Source organism: Helicoverpa zea, chromosome 9 (assembly GCF_022581195.2).
Source record: "Helicoverpa zea isolate HzStark_Cry1AcR chromosome 9, ilHelZeax1.1, whole genome shotgun sequence".
NCBI classification, from domain to species: Eukaryota; Metazoa; Arthropoda; class Insecta; order Lepidoptera; family Noctuidae; genus Helicoverpa; species Helicoverpa zea.
Window position 1 is genome coordinate 2,570,858 of NC_061460.1, and position 21,865 is coordinate 2,592,722.

Consider the following 21,865-nt stretch of genomic DNA (forward strand, 5'->3'; position numbering starts at 1 on the left):
AACCGTCAAAACTGAAACATCTATTTTTAAAAGTTTTTTTCAGTGAAAACGTTTTGTCACCAATCTAAATTAAACACATGAGATACAACACAACAAATAAGATCCCGAGGTCGTTGTTAAATAACCTAATTTCACTACTGTGTCAATGAGTACAGACAAATTCTCTATGAAGTGAAGTTAAAAGGGAAAATACGTCTGTATGATTGGTTTTACAAGTCAGCAAGATCAAAGCGCCAGTAGTCCTTTCATTTCGGGCCGCCATTCGCGGATTACATTAAAAAAGAGAGAAAGAAAATGTAAAAAGTTAATTATAGGTATTTAAGTGAAACAGTCACAGATAAAAGAATCACTGATTACAGACTAAAGCCTAAATAAATCCTTTGAAGAGGTTTTGCTTTTTTGGCGCGTGGCTTAGCTACGTATTAATACGACTTGTATAACATTACTTACGCCCAAACAAATTGCTTTCCTTTGAAAGTTCTTTCAAGTCTTTTTTGTGTATTTTTGCTACTTTATTATGATTTTTTTCGTATGATATTTTCTGAATGCTACTGGGATTACTAGAATGTCCGCTCTTCCGCGCAGGTCTTCATGGAACGTATGTAAATATAATATGCTTCTCTGAATGATATTTTTTATCTGACTACGGCGTAGCAAAGGAAGACTAATGAATTCCAGGATTCAAAGCATAACAGTATAGAGCAGAAGTCCCAATCAGCACTAAGCTTAGAGGTTGTTTGATACCGAACGATGTATCAGTTAAATGCGAAAAACCTTTGAAAGGGGTCCCAAAGTCCCGTCCCAATACATCAATAATAGTAGCCAGCAGCGGTAACAAGAGATCAAAATGATAAGGGTACTGATTCATCGTATTAGCGTTCACTCATCAAAGGGGCTCGGCCACTTTGATCGGGCTGCTTCCTGAGAAATTCCTTTGGCACTAAACAACACACTAATCAATCGGGAGGGGTACACCGTACACCCAATCGGAAAAGGCATTAAGGGCAATAGTTCCAGCTTGCGGTAAACTGTTTGCAAGTGAGGCAGGGAGGTGTGGAGGCCGGCGGGGGATGTTCTCGCCGTACATCAAAGGCGGGCCGAGACAAAGCTTGAGGAGCCTTTTAACTTTATTTAGCGGAGTGGTAAGTTTAGCCGGTCGCGAATCGCGCAGGTTAAAGAGTAACACACTCACTTTGAGCCCGGCCTGTGGGGAGGCGATAGGGCTGCCTGTAATCTTCTATGAAAAGTCTATTAACTTCGCATAGATCTAGGATTAATAAAACTAAGTTCAGCGCTACGGTTACAACACTGAAGTAATTAACATCACTGGCGGTTGCTTTGTACAGCCTTACTTTGAGAGACAAAGGCAGATTGTGAATCATATACCTGAATATTACTGTTGGAAGGAAACGGTTTAATTTCGCATATATCCAGCAGAACCGGGGGATTACTTAACCACTTCAGTCAATAAATCCTCAATGTTCTCAAAGTTCAACGAGAGGAAAATCCGTCAAACAAAATTAATCCATCACATCATTTAAAAAGCAATTAAACTTAGATGGTCGGTATCGTGCGACCGGTTTGTCGTAGGTCGCGGTTGGTTGTCAACCCTGCGCGAGGGTGGGGGTATCAAACGGGCCGCTAATGCCGCCCGCACCGCGCCGCGGCGACGCTTTGTCGGCGCCCTTTGACTCGCCGATGATACCGCGCACCACCTAAACCTGCAACTCTTTGGATACGACAATGTGGGGAGTTGCGATTTGTCGCACCTACTCCGACGTCGAGTGCCGCCTTGAGTGCCAGACGGAGTCAGGGTGCCACGACTTGTATGCGCAAAGAATAACGAGACATTTGCATACGCATTCTTTTAAATTGCAACTTGTAGGTGTTAAAGTAAAGCAGGATTTTCCTTTGTTAGTGCACACGCTTCAATTGCATCATCTTGGCGGTAATTAGTGTTTGATGATTAACTTGTCGGTACTTGGCATATTAATGGTGTCGTACATCCTTGTTCCTTTCAGCACAAAGTCCGTAGCTAATTCAATAAGTTAGAAATTAAATGTGTTGCCGGATTTGACAAAAGGTCGAGGCGGTGTGCCAAGCTGGTCTGACACGAGTATTCATAAAACCCTGAAATTAGATGTGATAAAGAAAAAGTTTTGGGAAATAAAGAAAGACAATCATCTGCTCTTATAGAAGAGAAATAAGCTAAGAAATGTTTTATTGCTGATCTCAGGAACAATATTGATCTTCTCCAAGAAACCGACCAGTGACCAGTTACGAAGTCCAGAATTTGTATTTTCGCTGTAGTCAGTGGCTAGAACGGGTACAATCATTTGATTGGCGATGCATATCGCAAGGGGGACGTAGATAAACGTCGTGAGACCAGCACTATTGTCGCTCTCACACGTGATTCATGTGAATACATCGACTTAGTTCCAAACGCATGAACATTATGCTCTAGATTTCGGAAAAGGCAAAGCTTGGAAGTCATGTAGATAGGATTGCAATAGTTTTAACTATGCTAATCAAACTTTTGTCAATTTCTGTTTGTTCATTATCAGAGTGGATCTCTTTGTTAAGCTTATTTTCATCATAAATGTATGGGGATTATTGTAGATGTAGAGCATAGTTCTACTAATTAACACAGAGCTTGAACTAGTTCAGCCATTACGCTTTTCCATCTACTTAATCAATCTACGCGCACTGACAAAGAACCTTTAATTAACCAAAATCTTTACGTAAAACAGATCACCTAACGTAGCTAGTTAATAAATCCGATCATTAAATGCAGAGAACGGCGCAGCGGCGGCCACAACGCCTACGTTGATTACCATAAGCCGGGACAAAGCGACGCGCGCGCCCTTTGACGAATTAGCCCCCACTAACATTACCTATGTCCGTCCTCTGCCGCGGCCGCGAGCTTTGTGCGGAAAACGTCTAAATTAGCATTCGATTTTTAGAAGATATCGATCGAATAATGGCTTTTCAGCTGCAAATAATCTGACTGTATCAAGGCGCATATAGGGGAATACATATGGTAGTACACAAGTGAGTACCTAGTATCTACATAAGAAGAGGATATAATGGAGTATATAGCGAGAGTATGTATTAGGGATTACACAGGGCAAAACATATAAGTAAGTATACAAAGCGGCTACGTAAAGAAAATCTGCTCTAGGCTTTGTTCTCCATTCATATCTTATTACAAGTTATAGAACATTTTCTTGGTTTGCAAGCTACCTCCAGTTGAGGTTCGGAAACCTGACGAAGACTGTGGCATTCCCTGGTGACAGGTTAATGACCGGACGTGAAGCATTATGAGTAAACTTAACATCTGATAACGTAACTTTAAAACTGATGTGTGTTTGGGAACTTGTCAGGTAGAAAAAGAAGAAAAGGTGTTAAATGATATCATCTAAATATCGTATTGCACTGTTTTAAGAGTGCCGACAAAGTCGTTATTGTAAAGAGATAAGGAGACAAGGTAAAACCCTCGTTTACATTGGCAGGAAATTTTTGCAGGTATCCGACAACCTAGAACAGGTGACACGTATAAAATCACTTGGTTCTAGTTCCTCAATTTTGATTACCTAGAAACGAAACCACTGATGCTGATGCAACTCACACATTGCATTTGGAAGTAACCGCACAGACACACACAAAGCTTCTCAATCTGTAGCGCTAACAGTTCTGAAAGACTCGACTGCTTTGAGATATAATTCTGCAGTTAAAACTCCTTTAAGTATAATAAATACCTGTGAGGTCTGACTAACGCCAAAATGGCTTTGCTTTATCTCTAGAGCTTCTTTGAGTTTTTATTGCCTGTGTTAAACATCTCACTATCAAAACCAGTCCACCAGTCTCTTCCGTAGTCAAAACTTATGCAGCATCCCTCTCCAAACTTTTTGACCAAGTACCGTCAGTAAATCTAAATATGCTCATACTATTGCCTATATCTCGGTCCATGTTTAGCGTGTTCCCTTTAGTGGCAATTTTAAGTAGATGCGTGTCACGTAAAGTGAATCAGCCCGGAGACGTAACATCATTACCGATAGGCACTACATAATGAGAATAGTATTTTGTACGAGACCAGCATATGTAATTTCCTGAGTCAATTATACCTAGGCGGTGATGAAGTCTTCCTTCCCTTTAATAACTAACAATTATAATTAGCGGAGAAAACCTTGTAGGCTTGTAGTCTTAGGAGAGAGACTTTTATCTGTGTAATGAAAATCCAATGTTATCAATTTGAACCAAGTCGAAATTGAAATCCCATCCATTTTAATCAAGCTTTGACATATACTAACTTTCGATATAAAAGTTATACAGCGATCGTTACGAGGGACAGTTAGCAATGTTTTTTAGGATATCGGTTGAAATCGTTGAAAATTCTCCTATCCACAAAAATGCAGTTACTTCACGATAGCGGTGTCTGAGCACATTCATGCATAAAGCTGACTGGCTGTATGACGCAAATTCCGTGTTGCGGAGAGCGCAGTCGACCGCAGCGGGCCGCTACCGTCTGCAGCGGATATGTCGCGGTCGCCCGACCGAAAGTTCTGCCGCACGCATCTTCGACCACCGGCCACCGGCATCGATATAATAAATTCTATTTTCGTAAATATTCAGCATTTTCCGACCACCCGAATATTTGGCAGAATCTTGGCATTCGGGATATTTAGTTTGCAGTTTGTTTGTTTTTTCGAATTTCAGACAAAACAATTTTATTGTGTAGTGATAAATTCTGTTGCTGAGGGTGTTTTGTCTTCGAGGCTGTAAAACTTCCTTTGATCTCGTCGTTGCCCTTGTAGGTGTTAATTTGAGGATATAAAGTGTCTTTACAGTCACTCGATACATTTTGTTTTGTTTTCTTCAGAGTGTACTCAGTAACACGATATAAAAACAATTCTAATATAAAATGGCTTCGTTACGCAAAAGGACAAGACACGTATTTGCTCCACCTACAATACTAATGGAACTGCTGGAGTAACTAATTGACCTGTTCCTGCAGTTTTCCAACTGAGGGCGTCCAATCGAAGGTATTCAAGTGTCGGCAACTGTCTTCGCATTCAGTGTAACCAATTTGCAAATTTTCCTACACCTACAGGAAATTGACCGATGTCGTTATAAATGAGCACGAGCATAACTTTTCTGTCGTTAGAAGGATTCTGGGCTTTATTCAGAAGCACAAAAGGTGCTAAGCCGGCTGGAGTGGGTGTACACAAATGATGGGGAAAGTCACGTGTCGCGCCGTAGGTACACCCAAATTCGATAGAGAACTATTCGTGCGCCACGTCTTATGAAATGAAGGATAAATTGTCGCGGGGGAATTGAATAAAGTTCTAGCTGGAACGGAAACGGGGGCGTAAATTGTACAAAACGTGTTATCCTACTAAGCAGCTCTGCTATAAAACGAATAGAAATTGATGGAAAATACAGGAACTATAAAACTAGGACTCTTTATGGTAGTGGTTTAGGTGAAGAAACATTTGAACTTTACTTAGACTGTAGACACATGTACATATAATCACATACAAAAAATGTACCTTACATGATCTTGCAATAAATAAATCACAACCTCAATACAAAAACTAGAAGCAATCAAAACAAGAAAGAGGTAAAGCGAGCCCCACCTGACATTTCTTTCATCTCGTGTTGTTTAATATCCCACTCAATCAAGCTAACATTCCCCATTCCTTCACTGCTCATGCAAAAAGCACGTCGTCGACCCAAGATTCGTACGTAATTTGCGAAACAGATTGGTTCGTCCCGTTGTCCCGGCGCGACAAAAGCCAGGCCCGCCGGAGGGCGATACCTCCACTCAATAGCATTGTTTTTCCGATTACAGGCCTGATTAAATGTCTGAAACGTCTCAGGTGCGCCCGTGGAGTGCCCAAGATTGGGGACACATACGGGATCGTGAATATATGGAGTGATTTAGACGATATTTGCAGCTAACTCAAGTATTTTGATGATACAAAACATAATAATATAAGACTAATTCAGATAGGTGGTGATTACATTAAAATAAGAAAGATTTCAATTCCCAAAATCTTTCGATGCCCAACCGAAACTGTGAGCCATCCCACGCAGTCCCGAGCGCCTCAGAGCTGCGTCAAGCTTGCAATCACCCGTGGAATAGGGTGTACCGTTCCTCAAGCTCGTTGCATAATGGACGGGCCCCCGCCTTAATCTCGTGTGAACAATAGTGCCGTCTGGCCCCGACGTTTTGCATACAATGACTATTCGCGGCGGGACGCGGACGACCCGGGAAAATGCAGCTGTCTCCGACGGGAAGGGGCTTTTTCAGACGGAACGTCTCTAATTTGAATCTCAACGTCAATTACGTTAGTATTGGTTTGTGGTTTTATTTATATTGAAAAATAAGGGGAAATCCATTGTTAGGGTTTGATGGTTTGAAGATGGAAATTGTAGGATTTAAATGTTCAAAAGAACTTGATTCCATTAATTTGTATTCAAGTGAATCTGCTAAAAAACTTCCCCTATTGTATCAACTGCTTCATTCACTCTGGAATAGGTTGTTTCTAATCTGCGGTTGAACTAATAAAAAAACTTTAATGGACGTCTGTCGAACCAGGTCTCCTTTCCATCGAAAACAGACCGTTAAAATTTCCAATTTCGTCAAAAACTATCGAACTACGATAAAACCGCGGCCCGTCAAAGGACAGGTTATCCGACAGAACACTGTACAATACATTTTTTGCGACCACAAAGTTGATTCAGTTTTTATCGGCGCGTCAGTGAAATGGACATGTTCGATGGACGAGCCGCAGCGCGGGACAGGCGGCCAGGCCGCGACTCTCTGCGGTGCCATATGTATTGGAAATTGGAGACATGGCTGTCAATCTGACAGATGACGACTCCCGGATTCCATCAAAACTAAGATTTTATTACGTGAATTTGATAAAAAAAATTATAAACAAATGCAAGATGCTTCAGAAATGAATCTTTGATGGATTGGTGATATCAAAGTTATTTGAAAAGACTTCTACTTTGCTAAGAAGTAGTACAGTGTTTCTGATCTAAGTCAATGAAAACAAGAAATTATAAACCGTCTAATCGATTTCAATAATAAAACAGCGGTTTATTTATAATGACTTTGATCGCTGACAAAATAATATTATGTAAAGAACTTGGGCTCAACCATTGAGATTCAAACAGCTTTATTATCGAAATTATTTAATAACGAAATAATATCAAGCACGACATAATACGTGAGACAATTTGGAACATTATTTACCCAAAACATCATTATTCAGCTTTCGAAAACATACGAAATGAAATGAGAACAGTGGTTAACTAAGCCAATTGTGGTCTAATTGAAAATTTCGAATCAGCCGTCGCACTCGAGCGTAGGGAGAGACGTGTAGGGAAGAAAAAGAGAGAAAATAAACAGAGATTTCTTATTTGGATAGTCTCTGACGCCCGCGAACAGCCCTCAGCGGTATGGATGATTGGATTGATGAATAAAAGATTTGTCAATTTGTGTAATAGCCCCGTGGTGTATTATGCAGTAGTCAATTTAATTGTTCCGACTGAGTGGCAAACGAAACCGTTTCCGTGTAACACGTTTTTAATTAAATTGCATTAAAGTTACTTATGTTACGTTTTCTTAGAACTGGAAAGTCAAATTTTATTACTTTATTAATATTTCATATGTAAAGGGATGGGATAAGGATTAAGATAAAAAATATGTGTCCTACTATTGATAATATCTGTGTTCTAAAACATGTTCTGGAGAAAATACGGTAAAAGAAAATTATACTAGAAAACAATACCACGGTTTAGGTTCGTCGAAATATTTAGTAAACAAATCTACATAAAACATTAGACACGCATATCATAAACAGATTCTTTCCCGCGCATCAATTCCGCTGTCTGCCACACGGAAGGGGTGAGGTGTATCCAAGCAAACAATATTGTAATCGACTCTAATAATTGTTGCTACGAGTGTCAAATTCTATTCACTCATTTTGTGGGGTAAATGAAAGGGTTCTGAAGTGGGAATTTGCAAAAAAAAAAAATTGTAATCATGTTTGGTGCACCTTTAAACATTGGTCCTACTGCAGTTTTAGGAATCACCAACTTCGACTTTGAAAGCCTTGTGCCAAATTCTCAGTACGGACACGATATTTTTCGTATGCGCTATTTCCTAAAAGTTCATATTTCATAGAATGCGAGCTACATCAAGTTGTTCCATTTGCGAACATCCTGGACAGTTTCATAGCGTTAGTAAACTATCGTAACTGATTTTGTACAATAGCCTAACGATGTTTCAAAGCGTTTTAGTAACAAATGTGCTCGCTAACACATTCCCTCAACTTTCGAGCTTTATCGTCAATTTTATACGTCACAAAATCTCCCACGTATGCTTTGGACACGAGTGAAATTAACATTTTACTAGGTGTTTTGTTGTTTTACGACGAGTACGAAATCACCGATAACAGTTTTATTAAGCGATGTCTATAAATAAATACACTAGCTAAATCGTCAACATTAAATTGCAGATTTAAGAAAATTTCAAAGGGCTCTGAGCGCCAGCCGCTGACTAGTAATCATTTCATCAAGCAACAATAAATACAAGAACCCGTCCTTAAGCCGAGTGTGAGTCGCATGACAATTATGGTCTCCGCAACCTTTTATCTGAAGTCCGCGAACCGCAAAACAAACAAGTGGAGGTCCATAAAATACTGTGTAATTGAATAGTAGGTAGTTTTAATGATATACATGGTAGACGTAGATCGGCAGGCCACCCGCCGCGCCGACAGCTCTGCGAATGACATTAATGACATTCAGCGAGGGACGCTCATTGTCAAACACATAGTCTATTGATATTCCTGCGTTTGTACGCAGCAGGTGTTTTCGTCGTTTTATTTGAAATACGAAAATATTTCTTTTCGGTGTCCTATATCAGTAGAAGTAGCGCAAAAATTGGAAAAGCTTGCAAGAGTAATGCAGAGAGCAGAAGAAAAAAAGGAAGATAGTAAATTCCTCATAACCGTATTTTCGTAATATCTCAGGGAAGTGCACATAATATTTCAACAATAGTGGCCGTTGTGGGCAGACGACGTGCCAGATTACACTATTGTTACCTCCTTGAGCGTGGACGCAACTCTTTTATACAGGAAAATTGCCATTATGTAATCCTATTAAATTGATATGAAGGACCTCCTTGAGACTGGACTGGAATGAGATTAGATTTCATTTACCTTCAGCAGTATAGTAGCAAAAAAAAGTAAATTGTAATTTTTGTGAGACGCTGCCAAAATTTTTGCTTTTTGTTCTCTAATCTTTTTTTTGTACTGATACTTTCGAACAATCGACCTGCATTTCCTATGTTTTGGACTAAGCCCTTAATCAGCTTACCTATTTACTGTTTAGTTTTTTTAAATCCCGCTAAATATTACTGAACGGTACCTCTAATCCGTTTACTCTAAGTACCGCAGTAATCTTTATTGTACTGGTAGTGCATTGGTTCCTTTAGAACACAAATCCCGCAATACGACAGGTCCCGTTTTACATATTGTCTCTTCCTGATAAATGGAAATAAGACAGGATTTTTCTAATTAAGTAAGATTAATTCAGTTTATATCCCGTAGTTCCTAGTATTCAAGTCAGCTAGAAAGTTCAGTTCAATAAACACTACTCTGTTCATGAAAGGGTCTACTTCAATATCGGCATTATTTTTCATCAGACCTGACTCTGTCAATACTCCATTTTCTTCCCCGTTCTTAGACCGTAGTGTAAACTTATTTGCGTCTCGCATATCTAACAAAATCATTCCTATCCAATTTAGAAGAAGCGTATTTCCACTTTCCCCATACATTTGTTGTAGTGGTTTCTTAATAAGCTAGACGAGGAATAAGAAGTGCATCTCGGCTTTCCATATCGGTTCAAATATGTGATTATTTTCTCTGATTCTTTCTACCGTGGCTCCATATGAAGTTTTTTTTATTTAGTAAGTTTTTACTACGATGTGGTATAGAAGACCTTTTACCTAAGATAAATTATTTGCAGACATACCTAAGATCTACTAGCAAAAACGGGCATTGAAATAAAACCGGACTGCATTTTAAGTTCACCTGAATTTATAGGTAATTACAATGTCTGTTTTTATCAGCTTTATGTAGGTAGCTGTTTACAAAGTGACCATTCACAAGTACCGTGAAAAGGAATGAGAACCACTTTTATATGACCAACATTTGCATTCGACAACAAAAAGCTGATTTTAATTAAAACGTGTGAAGCTTTCGAATTTTGTTGCATAAAAGTGAACACACTTAATGAGCTTAAAATTTAATCAAGTACACAAAGAAGCCCCTATATGTATGTATAATCATTACATGGCTTCAATATCGACATAAACGCGGAAATACGTACCTTTGGTAAAAAAGTCATTACAAATGCATTCCATTGAATAAATCCGGGATAAAGCGAGTGCGACAGACGGACTGGCCGCAACACATTACCGGCCCATTCAATAACAATAAAAGTCGCGTCGCTCAGAGAAATCTATTACTGCCGCACTCGATACGTTTTTTATCTAAAGCATTTATTTATAGCGTAATTAATGCGGCGCCAACGCTAAATACGATGCTATTTGTGGAAACAATACATGGACGCCACATGGACACGGGCGCGCTTAAACAAACCACTGTTCAATTCTTTATTCACCTATATTATATAGAAGCTTAAGAAACTAAAGCATTTTCTGAAAAATTATTCGCATCTGAAGATAATTTCCCATCGTTTAATGATAATTTTCTTTACAAGTTCCAATGAAACACTGACTATTGCCCAAAATGTTTAAGCTTGGCAACCCTACACACAGTGAACGTCAGTTTTCAGACGGACTCAGACAAAAATTCAGTCTGGACTGCAATTTATGGCTAGTTAGCAACATTACTCTTGTTGGTAATGAAGTGTGCTAAATAAGTCAAGTACTTAACTTACGGACAAATTAGTATTTAAAACTGATGAATTTATGTTAGCTGTCATGGGGTTTCTCTCAGTCTTGTTTTGCAACGTTTTACAAGTAAGGAGGCGATACGTAGAATTGGGCAATGGTAGTTTAAATTGTTGGAGATGGTTATTTTGTAACTTAGTAAGACGTGGTTTGCTGTTCAAAGAGAATCCTATTTATCCTTGATGATTTGAGAAAGTGAAAGTTTGCCAATATATTATTTTTGTTTGCATGTGAACACGAGACAATAAATTGACAAGTTGATAAATAGAGGGAGAGAGACAGCAACACATGAAGCTCAAATTCTCCCTTCTGTTAATAATGTCCGTATAAACCTGAATACCAAAAACTTTGGTAAGTGACAATTTGTAAACGTACTATCAAGATCCAATGAAGGAGTGGAAGAGAAAATGAAAGAAATAAGGACGAAATTAAATGAGGAGCAATTCATAAAACGGTTGAAGAAAGCCGCTGTCCCAGCTGCCTAGCGATCTCGATCGGTTAGAATTGTAGATGAAAAAATGTAATTCTGTTACCGAGACGCGTCGATTCCAATTGTCTCCAGATTCGATAAAAAATTACACAATTCGCTGGTGGATTATTTAGAAGACCATTTCGGCGATATAGTTGATGATGTTTTATACCAAATCGTTGAAATAGCAAATTATGGTTGCACCAAATCGAAAAATTTTGGAGATGCGACCTTTGCCATGCTTTATAAAATGAAGAACTTTTAATGACTTCACTAGCCGCACTTAGGTACGTGTATACGTTTCCTTGAAATTGTTTCGCGAATACGATTAACGAGAACAACCAACGCCTAATGTATCTTTGTGGTTCATGTCTAAGATTAATAAAAGTCTAATCTCAAGGGAAAACAAAGGAAACTGCCATCTTCATAAATTCATTTCAAAAGGTTCTAATTTTATACATCTGTCCCTTGTTTTGGGTCGCCTCCCTGAACCTCCCGGGAGAAAACACTGCATTCATGGGGAAAGTTAACTCAGTAGCAAGTGGCTATAGTATTCATATTAACTGTTATTTACAGAGCTGTAAGGAAACTCATAGACGTTTCTTAAGTATTGAGGCGCACAATCGCCAACAGAGCGTCGCTGAACCAGGCTGCAATACGGCGCTTAAAGCGGCTGCAATATTTTCCAGCGCTTAATCGGCATCCAGGTGGTGAACGTCTGTTGGCGCACTCCACGGACTAGCGTACCGTTGCACAACAGCACTCCGCTTTCACGTCTCCCTTCCACGGGCATTATGCCTCTAATGTCACTTAATTTGCCGTCTAGGGCCTCCTCACGTGAATGCAGCCCACGAGAGCCGGTTTAATATAAAAATTCGCTTTTTTACTGCCTCGAAGCGAGATTTAACGTTAAACTGTTGCCTCTTTTGAGAGTAAACGCGTAGAAGTAATGGGATTACGGGATCGGTAGTTTTGGAGTCGAAAGGTAATTAAATTATTGTATGTAAAATATTGGGTTTACAAGTGCTCGGTGGCTCGCTAGTTCCAATGGTTGATGAATTTTCAGATCGAGAGGTACTTCAGTTCAATGCAACTCACAACTTAATTGCATATTTTTACAATTTATGTTTGCCCACTTGAACCTAAGTGAAGTGTAAATTTTTGTGCATTTTGCTTTTATTAAAGGAAATTATTTTTCCGCGCTGAAGTTGCTGTCGGTGTATAAAAGCGGTAAAGTAATAACTCATTGTAAAAATGACGATTGGACCATTATACCTGAAAGAGCCGACTCAGCAACACGCGTATATGCCGCATATGGGGAACTATTTTATTTTCAGCCACGTAAAGTTGAAAATTGGACGTGTAACGTAATACCTGATTGTGCTTTCCTCACAAAAGCGAAATAACTCGTTATTATGTCGTTAACGAAATAAATCCGCAGTGTAGCAGATTGTCGACGCGACGGATTACTTTAGGACGTATGAAATAAATTGGAAGCCGGTGGTTACAATACTGCTATAGTTGCGAGTTACAACGCTGTAACCGACCTCTACAACGTTATCTGCAATTTATTAGAAGCCACCGACGTTGTTCCTCAATTAAATTGGTATTGTAATGGAATTCTTGTTACCTTATGAACTGACTTACTCTTAGTAGTTGCATTCGATGTAATTGGTTCTTTGGTAAATTGTTTGTTACTGGTTATAAAGTAGCTTTAGTTTTTAAATACTGCTTGACTAAGCGCAGTTAAAAAGGGAACGTCATTATGTTTAACAATTTAATATAACAAGAAGACAGGATATTGGTCACAAACCTTCGTTCAAACTTAAAAAAAAAACTAATTGACATTGGATTTTGACTTCTGTATTATGTATTGTTGTGTCTCCTAATCATCGGTTCAATTAATTCCTTGAACAGTTTTATGCCCAAAATAAATCACGGCACTTGAACCAGGTCAATTTGTTGTATAAATCAAAACTCAATTAGCTTTTAATTTGGCAGCAAGCAGGCCTGCGCAGTATTAGAATGAATAGTTTCAGTTTATCTTACCTTTAAATCTTAGCTGAATGGTGCCGTATATGAGGAGAATATCATCCTGCAACAAAACAAATAAACGTAAATAAAAACACTCTTTGAGACTGCATAGCACAAAGGTTTCATCATATTACTAAATTAATACTGAAAGCGACTGTATGAAATTAGAAAACTATGTTGCATGTTTATTACTTCGCTGCTCAAAGGAGCCGAGAATGTCACTATTATTTTGCACAGAGCATGCTAATATCAAGTGCTCCGGTTACTAAGATACTCAAAGAGGGAGTAGATTTTGTAAAAGAAAGCTCAGTCAAAACCATCAAGAAAACTCGAATGTAATAAACATAAACACAAATTATATTATAATTTTCAAATCTGGAGGTTCCAAGAATTTTTTGACAATTTCTTCCCACCTCATGTATTACAATGCCAAAAAATCTTTAGATACATGTTGTGTTACCAGATTTGTAAAACTCAATATTAGTAAGGTATTCGGCCTACTCAATAAGTCTTATAACTGCCCACATCGCATTTAACAGATACAATTTGTGTGTCACTGAAGCCAACAAGAATAAATATTGAAATTGTTTTGTTATAAAGGCCAGAAATAACTGTCTTTTGTCGATAACTTTTATTTTTCTTCGCGTGTTTCCGTAAGTACACAGTTTATGTCTTGCGTGGATGTCTTTAGGAAGATATTACTTTGAATTTAGGAAGATATTAGTTTGAATAATGTATTGAAATTGACACATTGAATGTTTCTTTCTCGTTGGGCGGAAGAATAAATCTAAAGTTATCAGATAAGAACATAATATTAATATGCTAATACACGATGATATATCAGTTGACGGTGATTTATGCGTGCCGTCAGCTTCAACTCAACTCCGCAGCTTGGCTTTCTACCTGAATACAGCGAAAAGGAAGGAATTCTGGATCACCTTTAACTATTCCGACTATTCCGATCCATTTTTTTAAGACTTTTTGTATTTAAGTAACTTTTATAAAATGATACCTATTGGGGTTCTCAAGAATGCTCCAGAAAACTTATTTAAACATCATAAGTCATGAATTGAATCAAACTCTCCGCAAACCATGTTTGACCTTAATCGATGGTCAAAGATCCGCACAGAGGACAGATTCAGATTTTATCCATCAGCTAAGCCGAGTACAGCTTGATGGAAACTTTTGAGGATTTACGCCAGGAACAAAAAAAAATGTTGGCGGTCTTTCTTTTATAAATAGAGTGACAGATAACAATCACCTAATGGAGGCGTATAATCCAGCGTTATTTGCAGTGCCATTGAGTTGCAGCGACGACCAACAATCTGGGCGCGTTTCGTCAAGCGCATCGTTCCTTTCCTAGTTATCGTGGAGTACTGACACTCAGTTGAAGACGAATAAGTGAGATACATATAAATAAATGTGGTCTGTTGATAATTCTGTTGTGTTATCTTTACCTCTAGTATTATTCAGGAAATGGTATGACAATTATGCACTAGAGATTATACAGTGAAAAATCTACGCAGACTTTTCATATTCTGATTAAAACCGTGAAGCAAACAATATGCAGACTTTGATCTTTTCGTTTTCCTAAAAGAGTTAGTCCCGTCTGAGTCATTACACAAAGGGATTCGAATAACAAACCATGAATAAGTTCAAAAATATAAAATTACATCAAATATTTGCAACGTGTCGTTTATCAGGCATCAAACGCAAAGGCGGGAAGCGGCGCTGGCGCCGGCGGGCCGAGGCTCTGAGCCGTCCGCGTGGGCTGCGCGCACGCAGCCAAAGCAAAAAGCCGCCCGGACACAGCGCTGCGGCATTCCTTATCCAAACCGGTCTCCGTTTAATGGAAGCCGATTGCAACAACACAAACAAACTAAACCAAACCTTAAAATTGCCATCACTGAGTTCAAGTTCTTTTGACACACAAAAAAGGTATAGCAGATGCGAGAAAATTGTAATCATATTACAGGAGTAATAGAGGACAAAAAGTTGAATGATGGCACAAACGCAGAATATCAAATGGAGGTTGTACCTTGACGTATTAAATCACGGACCAGTTGATGGATGAATTGTAAATGAAAGGGAGAGCGATGATAAATGCCAAATCGTTGAAACTGCTATCAAGGACTTGTGATTGCTGTTTATAAACTTGAAGAATTTAACATATTAGGGTAAATACGCCAAATGTCGGCCCCCTTAGCGATTTTCTGATTGCGGTTCGCTATAGCACCGTCAGTTTCCAACGAAAGATAGTTTCTGATGCGGTTTTGGATAGTTTGATTAATCTATGTCATGTTTATAGGCATAAGATTGATATTTCTACGAAAAGAAAAAAGTAATAAGGCTTAGATGCGTCGAGAACAGAAAAACCCTAAAGTCGGCCATTCACGGCCCAAGGTCGGTTGCGTTTTTTCCAAATGTCGGCCAGGTATAGGCTGTTTTAAATTAAGGCAGTGACAAATATTATTAACATGATTTATTTTAGCAGAATTATAATATAATACTAAGTATACATTTGTAATTGTATTTGTTTAATTTATAGTAAAATATTTTTTTTGTTTCCCCTAAACAAAAAAAGTCGTATTCACGACCAACCATTTATATTTTTTAAGCTAATAAGAACGGTTTAATAGATAGCAAGTATCAAACTATAAAGCTACCATAAACATGCCTACAATACTGTCAACTCTTACATTTAAACTTAACTCCTATACGATATAATGAATTATAATAAATAAATTATTTCATTTTGAGAAAATGAAAAAATATAAAAGTATTTTTTCATCAGCCTGTATAGTGGCGCTTGAGTTCGAGGCTGGTCGACATTACGATTATTTACGATTCTAATGTCGGCCCCTATTTCTTGTACCTTATTTCTCGAGATTCAACTAATATCACCCCGGCCGTTATTTGGCTATTAAACGTAAAATAGATCTATTTGCCTATAAGCTTTGCAAATTCTCTTGTTAAGCCAACGGAATTAGTACAATAGGAATTTATAAAATAGACTGCATTTGCTTTAAGTCGGCCACGGCCGAGACTCCGGTTTTAAGTCAAAACTGTTGTCCTAATGGCGGCCTCCTATTTTTCCTTGAAAAATATACGCATAACGCTGAAAAAACTATCTTAAAATATAGTAAAAATAACCCATTAGTGACAATCAAGCTTAAAACAAAAATAAATAAATGTTTTATCGTTCTAATATCAATCCCCAAAATGTGAGTATTCACTTCGAGTAAGCTACTTTACGTGCGAATTTGATGTTTCAACGGCGCAATCGCTACTGACGCTAAGTATGAGAAGAGTAAGTGACAGAATCGGATAGTAACGATTTGTACGTATAGAGTATAAACCAAGGTTGCAATTCGAGGAGCAAAACTAACACTTAATTACCTTTTGAATGAATGCAAGCTGAAAATGTACAGACGGCCGAAGTTTGGGGGGAGGCCGACATTTGGCGTATTTACCCTACCAACTTACATTCTTAAGTCTTAATCTTATTTTTGTTATTAATATTTCGGAGTCAGAGATCAGGAGACAGGGTTGAGATGAATATTTAGTCATCCCACAAACTCTGTTCACAATCATAGTAATGACGGGCGTATTATATTTGTACAATAGATTCATTAAAAGCAAATTAAATTAGAATACCGCCTTTTCTATTAACTCGTGCCCTTAAAATCGTTTGAAAGGCTTTAATGCCACATTTTTCTACTTATAATTTAAGAGAACGAACAAACAATGGATGCCGATGCACAAAGAACAAACAAAACCACGGCAAAGGATTATCATGAATGCTCATACAGGAATCCTAAAACAACGAGGCAGATTAAATAACGAAGACTAAACAATACACTATAGTTCAATTAAAGGGGAGGCTTGGCAAACATTGAGACGAGTGACGTCATGCAGGGACAGCGTTTTAGGTAGGCGGGCGCTACCAGTGAACCTGTGCATGCAGACAAGGATTTGACACTTTACTCCATTAGTTATAAAGTTCTAAATCGAGGAGCCGATGCCAGATCTATTGGTATCGGCTTCGGTAAGGTCCCAGTTCGTGGAAGCACGGCCGCCGTCATAAACTCTTGCGCACAATGCCAACACCCCTGCGCCTGCGATAACTTTTGTTGGATTTCGAAATTCCAAACAGTTTTTTAGAACTGTGCTTGTTAATAAACGCTTCGCCGACGAGTTATCGACTTTGTAAGACAGTGTTAACAATGTGGAGTTTTTATAATCCTATTACGATAAAGGTTTGGAAAATAGTTAGCACTCTAAATTCTTTCACATTTAGACACATGGTTAACTTAGCCCGTTAAAACTTGGTTTATAATGAGGAGATCGGAGTGTAAAGAGAAATAGGTATCGCTCTTTAAAGGAAATCTATTAAGGGTTAATTTTTATTTTTGTTCATGTATGCTACGTGAAGATGAAGTAGGTTATGTAGTGTGTATAAAAGGTTTCATTATTTTGTAATACTAATGACTGCAAAATACCTCGTTTTATTTAAACAAACGGAACAAACAGCAATGTTTGCTTTCACATTATTAGCAAAATGTCCACAGCGCAACGTTACGAAACGTTGAAAAAGGCAATTTCCAAGAAATAAGAATACAATTGCCAGCTTTGTGTTGAGAAATTCGAGTTTGGTATAAGTTTAAAACTTGTTTTTAAGGCTTCAGAACTTTGAGAAGCCTACCTTGTGCTTTTGATATTTAAAATTTTTACTTTTGTCGGCATCAGACGAGTAGGAGTGTTCCATTAATTTAATACGAGTGCTGAAAATCTGCAAAATTAATTCATAAAAGACTAAATAATTACTGTTGAAATAATATTAGAGCTCGCTCTATTCTAAAGTCCATCAAAGAAACTTAGTGTCGTTTAATTAAAGGGATTGACAAGATGGGTGGTGAGCGCACTACGTATGTACAAACATACCCATGCGATTAAAGTTTCGTTACAGTTGAGCCGCGTAAGTGTGTGCCAGCCTTGCGGGAGTTACAACTTGATAGGACATTCCGTATTAATTAACTAAATAAGTCTGGTAAAGCGGAGTGAGTTTGAAACAGTCGGCGGCGCTGGCGACTTGCGAGTTGTCAGTCGCGTGTCAATAAGACAGCCAGAGACACGGCGGATTTAAGTATGGGGCCGGGGGCGGCGGGCGCGGGCGGCGCCACCCCTGTGTGTGGTTTCCTTTTGATGTCATCTTCGCGCAAACTTTGCTACGGATCGGCTTTGAGATAGAGAGACGGAGAGTGACTAATTTGGCCCAGCATTTGATCTCGAGAACTCCAATGTGTGCGTCCCGCTCGCACCCACCGCCCGCCGCCGCCGCCGCCGGGAAGCTCTTTGCAAAATTTCGCTTTGATCGCAAAGTTAAATTATATGGGAATTGAGCATTAAATGGATACACATGTGAGGCGAGCACGCGGGCCGGGCGCCGCACGAGAGCCCGGCCGGCTGCTGGCGCGCGCTGGACCGGCCGGCGGCCGCTCGGGCTGCGGCCACGCGGCACAAATAAAACACCCACCGTTTGACGATTACGGCGACTTACATAAATAATGAGCGGAGGAGTCACTTTCAAAGTTATACATTTGTGAGAGCGGCGCTTGTATTTAACTCCGCCTAATTTGCCGCGAGTACGCAGTACCTTTGAGAGCTCCGTTTTTACTAGTTTACGAAACAGATATTTGCGCCCGCCTTTCCTTTGATACGGCACTTTGTAGAGCATTTTACACGAGTTTCTTTTGAGGCCATTCAGACGGTGAGTAACGAAAGGCTGTCTTTGATAAACACGTGCGAGGACTCTTCAGTACTTATTAGGGGTGCTCTCTTTGAAAGTGCTTCTTGTGAAATCTATTTGAAACGTTCACAATATCAAAGCGGGCACGATGAAAGCTGCGCTAATTAAACTGTCACTAATAAAATTATGCGAAAAATTGAATCTACGAGTGTTTTGTTCGCGATAAAAGGCCCGTGTAATTTTAATATTTCATTAGTTTTGAGAACACTTTTTACTAAAGCTACGTGACGGCAGGGTTGAATTAGTATAGACGGCGGCGCTCGCTTTGAGCGCGGCTTTGTGTGTTAGCGTAAACTTGTTAGAGAAGAGACATAATCTTATATCAATTGAGCGGAGTCTGGATGGCGATGCGAGGGTAGAGCTATTAGTAGGTTATTAATGTTGGGTCACACACTCGTGTAAGTCAAAGACGAGTCCGCAAAGTGGCGCTTTTGTGCGCGGCGTCGGCGTCGGCAAGCGGTGTGCGCCGGGAAACGTTCCCTGTAGCGAGGCGCTCCGTGCGACAACTCTTTGTGTAGCGACGCCTTTACGTACGCCGCCGACACAGGCGCAGTTTACAAACAGCGTCATTACAACAATCTGCTATCAACACACTAGCACTACAACAAGATAATATCTATGTACAAAAATACAACCTTGCCTATAAACCAACCACCTCAAATTGGGGATAACGAAATAACAATATCCCTGAACAGTTTCGCTGTAAGAGTGCAGATAATTCTCAATGTTCAAAAGAGCTAATTACTTCAAACCAAAATAAACACAAAGTAACAACATAATTTAAATCCCAACACAAAAATAACAAGCGTATGACACTGAATTTCCCTACATCAATGACCGATTTACATCAAAGACGTTCGATAGACTTTGATGTTTAAATCGAGAAACGTCTTTAACTAGTGCCCTTGTCATGTTAATAGCATGGGAGGTGCTTCAGTCTGAGGCAACTTTGTGCGGCCTCTTAACGACACAACTTGGCACAAAGGCCCTGCACCGGCGACACCAGCGACCTCCGACACAAAACAACTCATGAAAAACGAACACGCCCAAACGACATCACTAATCAACTGGTTACCATCAAACGACATACATTATTCAAATCAATAAAACGCTATTCCAATACTCATTATTAATGAGCTTTAATGCAAAACGAGTGCTCTCCGTTTGACACATAATGAATGAGTGCCACAAACAACTTTAAATATTTACTTGCATTATTCATCGCGAATTGCCTTTAAGCCATTACACGTTTAATAAGTTAGCAAACGAAAAGGTCGACAAAGATTTATTAGAATAGTACGTAAGCGCTAGATGTTAAAGGTTCCATAAATATCAAAGGAATAGTACAAAGAAAAAATATAATCAAATCTTGAAATATAAGCGCTTCTAAGAAACACTCGAAATCAAAGAGACACCTAATTTATAAATTGCAATTACACCGGCAGTCGACGGAGTTCGGCGGGCACAAGAAAAAAATTACAGAGAACAGATTACGAACACTAAATTTAATTACAAAGCGAACTCGAATATTACAAATTGGAGAGGATAAACGCGACAAAGTAAAAGAGAAAACACACCCAAAAGGAAACTCGTAGCATTGATATAAACGAAATTTAAATTAAGTACAAAGGGAAAGAAGATGAAAAAAATCCTTTCATTGAAAGCTCTCACCCCCAGAGTCAGAGGGCCGGGCGGCTACATCAAAGACACCTCCCGTCTCTAGCCTTATCTGTGCGAAACCGAGTTTGGAAATTAGCACACAGCGATCCTTTTTCTGAGTCTCAAAGACGTCGCGTGCGCACCCTTTCACCGGCTTTTAGCATTACGCTTTTATCGAGGGTTTTTGTATAATTTGTCTTTGGACAGACATAACGCGATAATGTAGCTAATGACATCTTTTATTCAGGATCGGTTGAGCCTTCATGTTCATTCAAACGATCGCAGATTCACATTCCAATGCACGGAGTAGTTTTGATGAGCTTTTGTGTAAGCGAACGTTAATTAATATTGGCGACTTTTAAATGGGTTTCTTATGGTTTGATGAATTTAAAATGCCTGAAGCGGAATATGATTAAATTCAGCTGAACGAGTAAGCGTATGATTTTTTTATTGGTTCTAAAGTAATTAATGTAGCTACGCATTTTATTACCCATTAATATCTGCGTATATTCTTATTTAATAAGTAGGTATATTATGACGGCTTTAAGACCTGTCATTAAATGACATGAAAAAGAAGTATCTACTAACGTCATTAAGTTCGTTTTTTTTATTAATTAAACTGAAAAAGTTAATTTACCTTATGCATAATTGTATAACTTATCTGATATAAATATTAAAACCAAATCGACATAATATAATGTTATTGTAAAAAGTAAGACCCGTGAAGCGCACGCATTCAAGACGCGTTGATGTCTTTTCTTTAAGAACGAGTTTCGTCGCAGATATTAGCGCATTATAGAAGCTCATCTTGCTTATAATTCAGCTCTGTCTTGTTTTATGGAAGCATACAAACAATGTGTGTGAAGTAATATAAACATTAATTATTGTTCCGTTAATAGTTATT

At 38.8% G+C, this 21,865-nt stretch overlaps 1 protein-coding gene across 3 annotated transcripts in view; it reads right to left on the reverse strand.

Moving 5' to 3' along the window:
- LOC124632942 (axin) overlaps nt 1-21,865 on the reverse strand; it is a 64,204-nt gene that overhangs the window by 17,390 nt on the left and 24,949 nt on the right. For all 3 annotated transcript variants that reach the window (XM_047167961.1, XM_047167963.1, XM_047167960.1), the window contains exon 2: nt 13,509-13,554. The gene's annotated coding sequence lies outside the window, so the exon portion shown is untranslated. The remainder of the gene's footprint in view (nt 1-13,508; nt 13,555-21,865) is intronic.